Genomic DNA, 11,123 nt, shown 5'->3' with positions numbered 1-11,123 from the left:
ACAGTGTGGTAGATTGGCAGAGCATCTCCCATGCTGGCATCTCATGAGTTCTAGGGCCGGTGCTTCTGGTCAGCCGGAGCCAGTGGTCTGAGGTGAGCAGCCTTGCCTAGTCTGGAAGATAGTGGCCACATAACAACAAGCCAATCGATCTGGTGCTGCCATTTTAAGCATACCCATTAACGTAATTCCACATATTCAAAAAACTGAGCAGACTCTACACCAGCTAAATCCAAAGAAATTCACTGCAAGATTCATTTGAATTCAACTTAAAAAAACTAAAACAGAAAAACATCTTGAAAGTATCTGGTAACAGAGAGGAACTGTCTTAGAGAAAAAAATCATTCCGACACTTATCAGAAGTCACAAAAACCACAAATACGGAGAACAAAGTCCTCAGATGCTTATAGACATGAGCTGTCAACAAAGAATGTTGCCAAGAAAAATTCCAGGATGAGTAATACATGAAAAAATTCTCAGATAAAGAAAAACTATGCTAATTTATTACAGACAATGCTTTAAAAATGCCAAAGATAGTGGCATAAAGAAAATGGTAAAAGATCTGAGCATATCAGAAAAAGACAAGAGAGCAACAGAAGGAAGTAGTCTCTAAAAATAGAAAGATTTGCATGTAGAATTTCAACAATGTCACTCTCAGTGTACACACAGTGTTTAAACTGCTGCAAATGTAAGGAGAAGACTGTAAAGGGGGTAAGAAACCTACCTTATGAAAGAAGGAAGAAATAATAGCAGTGAATATGCACCACTGTAAAAGACTATCCTTAGAAACAAAGACTTACAAGGAGTTTCTAAAAAAGGATTTAAGAATCAGAGGAAATGCTTCCAGTCTGTGCCTGTGCCCTGATCAGACCTTGGACACCAGCTCAGCACCCAATTCCACAACATCCAGAGGAAGCAGAACTCCCAGGAGTTCTAAAACACCCAGAAACATAGGATCATAAGATCACAGGATCTCAGGAGCTTAGTCACACCAGGATTTCAAGATCCTAGAAGCACCCTGACTCCCAAGAGCTCTTACACCAGGATCTCAGGATCACAGGATCACAGAGAAGCTGAACTCTGAGGCGATCTGACACACCGAAATAGCAGGAGAGACAGGCAACAGTCAGAGACAGTGAGTGCAGGTAGCACTAGCGATAAAAAGATGGTGAAAGACAAGTCCAAGAACATAAGCAATAAAAACTAAGGTTACTTGGCATCATCAGAACCCAGTTTTCTCAACATAGCAAGTCCTGGATACCCCATCACACCAGAAAAACAAGATTATGATTTAAAATCACTTCTTATGATGATGGCAGAGAACTTTAAGAAGGACATAAATAACTCTCTTAAAGAAATGCAGGAGAACACAGGTAAACAGGTAGAAGCCATTAAAGAGGACACACAAAAACCCCTTAAAGAATTGAAAGAAAACACAATGAAACAGGTAAAGGAATTGAACAAAACCATCCAGAATTTAAAAATGGAAATAGAAATAATAAAGAAATCACAAAGGGAGACTACCCTGGAGATAGAAAACCTAGGAAAGAAATCAGGAGTCATAGATGCAAGCATCACCAACAGAATACAAGCGATAGAAGAGGGAATCTGAGGTGCAGAAGATACCATAGAAAATATTGACACAACTGTCAAAGAAAATGAAAAATTCAAAAAGTTCTTAACACAAAACACGCAGGAAATCTGGGACACAATGAGACCAAACCTAAGGACCACAGGCATAGAAAAGAGTGAAGATTCCCAACTTAAACGGCTAATAAATATCTTCAACAAAATTAGAGAAGAAAATTTCCCTAACCTAAAGAACAAGATGCCTATAAGATGCATACAAGAAGCCTACAGACTAGAGACAAGAACTCCAAATAGACTAGACCAGAAAAGAAATACCCCCTGCCACATAATAATCAAAAGACCAAATGTACAAAACAAAGAAAGAATATTAAATGCAGTAAGGGAAAAAGGTTGAGTAACATATAAAAGCAGACCCATCAGAATTACACCAGACATCTCACCAGATACTATAAAAGCAAGAAGATCCTGGAGTGATATTATACAGTGATATTATACAGATCCTAAGACTACACAAATGCCAGGATACTATACCCAGCAAAACTCTCAATTACCATAGATGGAGAAAACAAGATATTCCATGAGAAATCCAAATTTACGCAAGATCTTTCCACAAACCCAGCACTACAAAGGATAATAGCGGGAAAGCTCCAATGCAAGGAGGGAAATTATACCCTAGAAAGAGCAAGGAAGTAATCCTCTTCCAACAAATCCAAAAGAAGATAGCCACACAAAGATAATTCCACCTCTAATAACAAAAATAGCCGGAAACAACTATCACTGTTGCTTAATATCTCTTAACATCAATGGATTCTATTCCCTAATAAAAAGATGTAGACTAGCAGACTGGATAAATAAACAGGACACAACATTTTGTTGCATACAGGAAACCCACTTCAGTGGCAAAGACAGACACTACGTTAAAGGGCTGGAAAACAATTTTCCAAGCAAATGGTCCTAAGAAACAAGCTGTAGTAGCCATTCTAACATCGAATAAAATCAACTTAAAGCTATCAAAAAGAATAAGGAAGGACATTTCATACTCATCAAAGGAAAAGTCAACCAACATGAACTCTCAATTCTGAACATCTATGCACCAAATGCAAGAGTACCCACTTTCTTTTTGTTGTTGTTGCTGTTGTTTGTTTGTTTGTTTTTTGTTTGTTTTTTTGTTTTTGTTTTTCGAGACAGGGTTTCTCTGTGTAGCCCTGGCTGTCCTGGAGCTCACTCTGTAGACCAGGTTGGCCTCAAACTCAGAAATCCACCTGCCTCTGCCTCCCAAGTGCTGGGATTAAAGGCGTGCGCCACCACAGCCTGGCCGAGTATCCACTTTCATGAAAGAAACCTTACTAAAGCTCAAATCACACATTACACCTCACACAATAACAGTGAGGAGTTTAAATACCCCACTCTCATCAATGGATAGATTATGAAAACAGAGACTAAACAGAGATACAGTGAAACTAACAGAAGTTATGAACCAAATAGATTTAACAGATATCTATAGCACATTTCACCCTAAAACTACAGAATATACCTATTTCTTAGCACCTCATGGTACCTTTTCCAAAACTGACTATAAAATTGGTCACAAAACAGGCCTCAACATATACAAAAAGAAAAACTGATATAATTCCATGCATCCTATCAGATCACAATGGACTGAGGCTGGTCTTCAATAATGACAAAAACAATAGAAAGTCCACATTCATGTGGAAACTGAACAACACTCTACTCAATGATAATGTGGTCAGGGAAGAAATAAAGAAAGAAATTAAAGACTTTTTAGAATTTAATAAAAATGAAGACACATCATACCAAAACTTATGGGACACAATGAAAGTACTGCTAAGAAGAAAACTCATAGCTCTAAGTGCTTACAAAAAGAAACTGGAGAGAGCATACATTAGCAGCTTGACAACACACTTGAAAGCTCTAGAAGAAAAAGAAGCAAATACACCCAAGAGGAGTAGACAACAGGAAATAATCAAACTCAGAGCTGAAATCAACCAAGTAGAAACAAAAAGAACTATACAAAGAATCAATAAATCCAGGAGCTGGTTCTTTGAGAAAATCAACAAGATAGATAAGCCAGACTAATCAGAGGGCAGAGTGACAGATTTTAATAAAATCTGAACTGAAGAGGGTGACATAACAGCAGAAACTGAGGAAATTCAAAAAATCATCAGATACTACTATGAAAGCCTATATTCACCAAAATTGGAAAATCTGGATGAAATGGACAATTTTCTAGACAAATACCAGTTACCAATGTTAATCAGGAGCAGATAAACCACCTAAACAGTCCCATAACCCCTAAAGAAATAGAAGCAGTCATTAAAAGTCTCCCTACAAAGAAAAGTCTGGGACCAGACGGTTTTAGTGCAGAATTCTATCAGACCATCAAAAAAGACTTAATACCAATTCTCTATAAAATGTTCCACAAAATAGAAACAGAAAGAACACTACCTAATTCATTCTATGAAGCCACAATTGCACTCATACGTAAAGTACACAAAGACCCAACAAAGAAAGAAAACTTCAGACCAATCTCCCTTATGAATATCGATGTAAAAATACTCAATAAAATTCACAAAAATTGAATCCAAGAACACATCAAAACAATTATCCATCATGATCAAGTATGCTTTATCCCAGGAATGCAGGGTTGGTTCTCCACATAGAAATCCATCAATGTAATAAACAAACTCAAAGAAAAAACTACATGATCATATCACTAGATGCTGAGAAAACATTTGACAAAATTCAACACCCCTTCATGATAAAAGTCTTGGAAAGAACAGGAATTCAAGGCCCATACATAAACATAGTAAGAGCAATATACAGCAAAGCAGTAGCCAACATCAAATTAAATGGAAACTTGAAGCAATCCCACCAAAACCAAGGACTATATAAGGCTGCCTACTCTCTCCCTATCTATTCAATATAGTACTCAAAGTCCTAGACAGAGCAATTAGACAACAAAAGGAGGTCAAATGGATACAAATTGGAAAGGAAGAAGTCAACATTTTACTATTTGCAGATGATATGATAGCCTACTTAAGTGTTCCAAAACTTCCACCAGAGGACTCCTAAACTTGATAAACAACTTTAGCAAAGTGGCTGGATATAAAATCAACTCAAACAAATCAGTAGCCTTCCTCTACTCAAAAGATAAACAGGCTGAGAAAGAAATTAGGGAAATGACACCCTTCACAATGGTCACAAATAATATAAAATACCTTGGTGTGAATCTAACCAAGCAAGTAAAAGACCTGTATGACAAGAACTTCAAGTCCTTAAAGAAAGAAATCGAAGCAGATCTCAGAAGATGGAAAGATCTCCCATCCTCATGGATTGGCAGGATTAATATAGTAAAATGGCCATCTTGCCAAAAGCAAGATGAATCTACAGATTCAATGCAAGCCCCATCAAAATTCCAAAGCAATTTTTTACGGAGATAGAAAGAGCAATTCTCAAATTCACTTAGAATAATAAAAAACCCAGGATAGCAAAAACAATTCTGAACAATAAAAGAACTTCTCGGGGAATCACCATCCCTGACTTCAAGCTGTACTACAAAGCAATAGTGATAAAAAGAAAAAAACTGCATGGTACTGGAACAGAGACAGGCAGGAGGATCAATGGAATAGAACAGAAGACCCAGAAATGAACCTTCATACCTATGGTCACTTGATCTTTGACAAAGGAGCTAAAACCATCCAGTGGAAAAAAGACAGCATTTTCAACAAATGGTGCTGGTTCAACTGGAGGACAACATGTAGAAGAATGAAAATTGATCCAATCTTATCTCCTTGTACAAAGCTCAAGTCTAAGTGGATAAAGAACCTCCACATAAAACCAGATACACTGAAACTAATAGAAGAGAAATTGGGGAAAAGCCTCAAACACATGGGCACAGGAGCAAAGTTCCTGAACAGAACACCAATGGCTTGTGCTCTAAGACCAAGAATTGACAAATGGGACCTCATAAAACTGCAAAGCTTCTGTAAAGCAAAGGACACTGTCAATAGGACAAAACGGCAACCAACAGATTGGGAAAAGGTCTTTACCAATCCTCCATCTGATAGAGGGCTAATATCCAATATATACAAAGAACTTAAGAAATTAGACTCCAGACAACCAAATAACCCTATTTAAAAATGGGGTATAGAGCTTAACAAAGAATTTTCAATGGAGGAAACTCGAATGGCCGAGAAGCACCTAAAGAAATGTTCAGTATCCTTAGTCATCAGGGAAATGCAAATTAAAACAACCCTGAGATTCCATCTCACACCAGTCAGAATGGCTAAGATTAAAAACTCTGGTGATAGTAGATGCTGGCGAGGGTGTGGAGAAAGAGGAACACTCCTCCATCGTTGGTGGGATTGTAAGCTGGTACAACCACTCTGGAAATCAGTCTAGTGGTTCCTCAGAAAATTGAACATAGTTTTACCTGAGGACCCAGCTATACCACTCCTGGGCATATACCCTAAAGATGTTTCAACATACAACAGGGACACATGCTCCACTATGTTCATAGCAGCCTCATTTATAATAGCCAGAAACTGGAAAGAACCCAGATGTCCTTCAACAGAGGAATGGATACAAAAAATGTAGTATATTTACACAATGGAGTACTACTTAGCTATTAAAAACAATGACTTAAGAAAATTCTTAGGCAAATGGATGCAACTGGAGAATATTATCCTGAGTGAGGTAGCCCAATCAAAAAAGAACACACATGGTATGCACTCACTGATAAGTGGATATTAGCCCCAAACCTCACAATACCTAAGATACAACACATAGACCACATGAAACTCAAGAAAAAGAAGGAAGACCAAAATGTGGGTGCTTTGGTCCTTCTTAGAAGGAGTATCAAAATACTCAACCAGAGCTCCCAGGGTCTAAACCTCCAGCCTGAGAACACGAAAGTAGGTACTCATGTCTCCACCTGTATAGGGAGTTGAGGGTGGTCTTGTCAGGAATCAGTGGAAGTGGAGGGCTTTGGTCCCTGAAAGTTTGGGTTCCCTAGTGTTGGGGAATTCGAGAGCAGGCTGGAATAGGAGGATGGTGGGAGCACACCCTCACAGAAATAGGAGAAGGGGGATGGGATAAGAGGTTTTGGGGTGAAATGGGAGAGGAGATAACATTGAAAGGTAAATAAATAAAATATCCAATAAAAAAAACAGATAATGGGTCTGGCAATTATAGTCGAGCAGTGGACACATTCTGTCAACAATTTATTATGGGGATTTCATATAATCCTCAAGGACAAGGTATTGTGGAAGAGGCCGATGGAACTTTAAAAAGATTGGTGAGGCATACTGTTGCTCAAGACAAAGAATGATGCCAACCTGAGAGCTTCCTGAGTGCCCTGACAAGGGTGACTGGGGAGCTATATTGGACATATGTTCCTGACCCACCTTTGTTTGACCATATCCCATATAGGACAAGCTGCCTTGACTCAAGTTTTTAGACCTTGTGGGGTAGAGAATCGAAAAGAGAAATTATGTCTCTTGTATTCTTCTTAAAGGTGACCAGCTATTAGAACTCAATCATGTATTGGTCTAAAAATCAATCCAATATAAGAAATAACAGTCTACTTTTGGAAGACTGGATCTAGACTTTGTCTGAGACATATTTGGAAGTTAGCAATACCTCACTATGATGTTACTATACCAAGATATAAAGTTGAGACAGGATCTGGATTTCAAACAAGGGTTTGTGCATGTTTTAAGGCTCTTTTAATTGTCAAGCTAAAATTGGTTTTGTCTCTTCTACAGTATTTATTGTAAGTTGCATTGACTGTATAATTTCCAATAGTGTTAGTGTGTTGAAATCTGGCATGTCTGTAATGGGGATCTATCAAACAGCTTTCATCTCACTGTCCTGAGTATTAGAAAACCTTGATTCTCTGAAAAAAGCTTGAAAATGCTGGAAGAAGTGAGTTAGGCTTTAAGCAGAAGCAAGAAGGTAGCAGGCTTGTTTATTGCTGATATAAGAGCTTTAATTCCATTAATTGCTAGCACCACTGCTTCTGCAATAGCATTGACACAAGGAATTAAGACAACTATTTTTTGTTAACCATCTAGCAAAACAATGTCACTAATGTATTGAGTATACAAAAGAATTTATATAGGTACCTGGAACAATGAATAATGCTCTATAACCCATTCAAATTATCTGAAGGAGGTTCAGGGTTCAAGAGTTAGGAGCCATCCCAAGTGTCATGACAAATATCATTGTAGTAGTGTTACTTTTGAAATTCACAATGATTGTCATTATTATTATAAAAAAGTTTAAAGACACCAGTAGGATATTTGTCATAATCCTAACACCTCTCTGGGTGTGTTAATTTTGCATAGTGAGATTATGAATTAAAAGAATGCTGCTCTGTTGACCTTTGATGCTGTAGATAATGCCGATAAAATTATCCATGGCCTGAGGTCAGTATTCCCATTTTGGTCAAACCTCAGGAAAGGCATATATAGCATGATCAGGCTAGCCCTTCTTGTCCTGGAAATACTTTTATTCTTGCCCATCATGTTAAAGCTTACCTTTAACAACATCATGGGCTAGTGAGATGGCTCAGTGGTTAAGAGCACTGACTGCTCTTCCAGAGGTCATGAGTTCAAATCCCCGCAACCACATCGTGGCTTACAACCATCCACAATGAGATCTGATGCCCTATTACGAGGTGTTTGAAGACAGCTACAGTGTACGTACATGTAATAAATAAATAAAAACCTTAAAAAAAAAAGAACAACATCAACATGTTGGCAGCCAAAGTACACGTCTTGAACCTGAAAATGGACCCCCAGTCAGAGTTATTAAATTACCAGGCTGGCAATCCAAGGATGGGTAAGATTCTGCACAGAGCCTTACCAACCTAAGACATAAGTGCATTGCTTTTGATAATGCATATTCCATGATGGGTAAGGAAGGCATTCTTGTCAGAACAACCTAAGATAGGTTCAGTCTGGTTAACTAAATAAAAAAGGGGGAGAGGTGGACAGCCTTTGGGGGCTGCTTAGCAAGAAGCTGACATGGGCCAAGGACAAGGAAATGGGCTGCTTGGCAGGAATATGACATTGGCCAGGGACAAGGAAGTAGGTTTTAAGCAGGAATCTGACATGAGATTAGAACAAAGGCATAATTTCAGGTAGGAATCTAAATTGTAGGCTACAACGAAGTAATCTTAGGCAGGAATCTAAATATAAGGCTAGAACAAAGAAGTAATTTTAGACAGGAATCTAAATTTTAGGCTAGAACAAGGAAATAGGCTTCAGATATGAAAATGACCTTGGGCTAGGGTAGGGAAGTAGGCTCAGATACTTTGGTCATCCTGATGAGCCTTTAGAAACAGTGATCACAGGAATGTTCACATAATTGGGTTTAATGCCTTGCTTTTTCCTTGACTATTTGTGTTTATTGTATTGCTTGTTACTTGACTGTTTACATCTATCATATTGCTAGACCCTTGAACTAGAACTTACCTTAATACATGCATGTAATCAAAATGGTATAAAAACATAAAGAGGGGGTATAGGACAGGGGGTTCCAGGGAGGGAAAATGGGGAAAGGGGATGACATCTGTATTGTAAATAAATAAAATATCCAATTAAAAAAAGAAAAAAAGAGAGTGTCAGATCCCTTGGAACAAGAGTTACAGTTGCAAGCTGCCATGTGGGAGTTGGGAATTGAACCCTGGTCCAGTGGAAGAGCAGCCAGTGCTTTTAACCACTAAGCCATCTCTCCAGCCCCTTAAAGAACTGTAGTTTTCTATTGGTCTCCAATGGAGTTGCAATCATATGATAACAGGACTGGCTTTGAGTGTCAGCATATAGCCTATGCACATCCTCATGCACATTTTAAATATCTCTGGATTACTTGCAATACCCATTACATTATAAATAGTGTGGTATACTTTTTATATTTGTATTAGGGGAGTGATGTATGAAATATTCACTAAGATGCTATGCTCCCGCAAAAAAATATTGTATGTAATCCATTAAATCTTATTTGGAAAAACAAAAACAAAACAAAAAAACAAAAACAAAAGACACCATCATCTCCTGAATAACGAATTTGAACATTTTTGTCATACTCCCTAGAGTACCTCCTAGTTACTTGGCTTGTCACTCATTTCCTCCCTCTAAAAGTAGACAATCAGACATGAGAAGGGGGAAGACAAAGGATGAGCAATGGCTTCTTTTGTTTCTGATTCTGGCTCCTTATATGAGTACATTTTAGGTACCTCTTAGCATTGATGGGAAAAATTCCGAAGTCATATCTCTCCAAAGGGAGCTACTATCAGCCATATGAGGATTGTCATAGACCCACTGGTCAGAACTTTACATTTTCTCTGTATAACATGAACAAGCCGTTGGAGTAAGCCCACAAGCACCACTCCTCCATGAGCTTCTGTTTCATTTCTTGTCTTCAGGTTCCTGCCTTGCTTAAGTTTCTGCTGTGACTTCCTCTGATGCTAGACTGTGCTATGAAATTGTAAGCCAAATAAATCCTTTCCTCGACAAATTCTTGGTCATGGTGGCTAACCACAGTGATAAAACTACAACAAATACAGAAGGGTTAGGAGATATGGACTTTAAGGAAGTATGCCATTGGGAATGAGCTTTTGGGTTTCAAAAAGCTTGCATCATTTAGAGTTATCTCTCTCTGGCTCTGACTTTTGGTCCTAGATGTGAACTCTTAGCTAGTCCACCTACCTATCAACATGGTTATCCACTGCCATAATAGACTCCAATCTCCTGGAACCATAAGATTAATTAAAGTCTTTTATAAGTTGCCTTGATCATGCTGTTTTAACACAACAATAAAAAAAATGACTAATATGACTAATACAGAAGTTGGTACCAGGGAGTAGAATGCTGCTGTAAGAGGCCTAACTGTGCGATTAATCTTTCTACAATGTGGAAGATTTCTGGACTTGAATTAGAACTATGACTAGGACTAGGACTAGAAAATCATTTAAATGTTTTAAGAAGGGTTTAATGAATTGTTCTAGTAGCAGCTTAGAAGACAGTTCAGAGAGCCATGTGGGCTGTGAGAGGAGCAATAGCAATAGCTGGGCTAGAGATCATTCATTGAATATTTTAGCAAAGAACATGACTGCTTTCATCTCTCATTCCAATAATTTGTCCAAGGTCAAATTAAAAGACATAATGTACTGAATTTTTGGTGGAGACAGCTTATTGTTGACTTTGTTGCAGTTATTACTAATCACTCTTATACAGTTTTACTATGAAACAGACCAAGTGAGGGAAAAGAAAGACAAAATATACAGTTTGAAGAGAAAACGAACAACAGAAAATTTAATATTGGAGTCAATGCTTCTGCTGAAGGATATGGGAAGATTAAGGAGAGGCCTGATCTAAAACAGGATAAAGGGAGAAGTGTCTCACAGAGAGACCCCACCCAGCTGAACTTCCAACCTAAGCGTGAAAGGAAAATTTGCTTTGGTCATGGTGCTTTACTCCAGCAATCGAAAATAATCAAGATCGAGCTCCCTT

The sequence above is a fragment of the Grammomys surdaster genome, unplaced genomic scaffold (genome assembly GCF_004785775.1).
Source record: "Grammomys surdaster isolate TR1022 unplaced genomic scaffold, NIH_TR_1.0 331, whole genome shotgun sequence".
In the NCBI taxonomy this organism is placed as follows: Eukaryota; Metazoa; Chordata; class Mammalia; order Rodentia; family Muridae; genus Grammomys; species Grammomys surdaster.
This window is presented reverse-complemented; position numbering follows the sequence as displayed.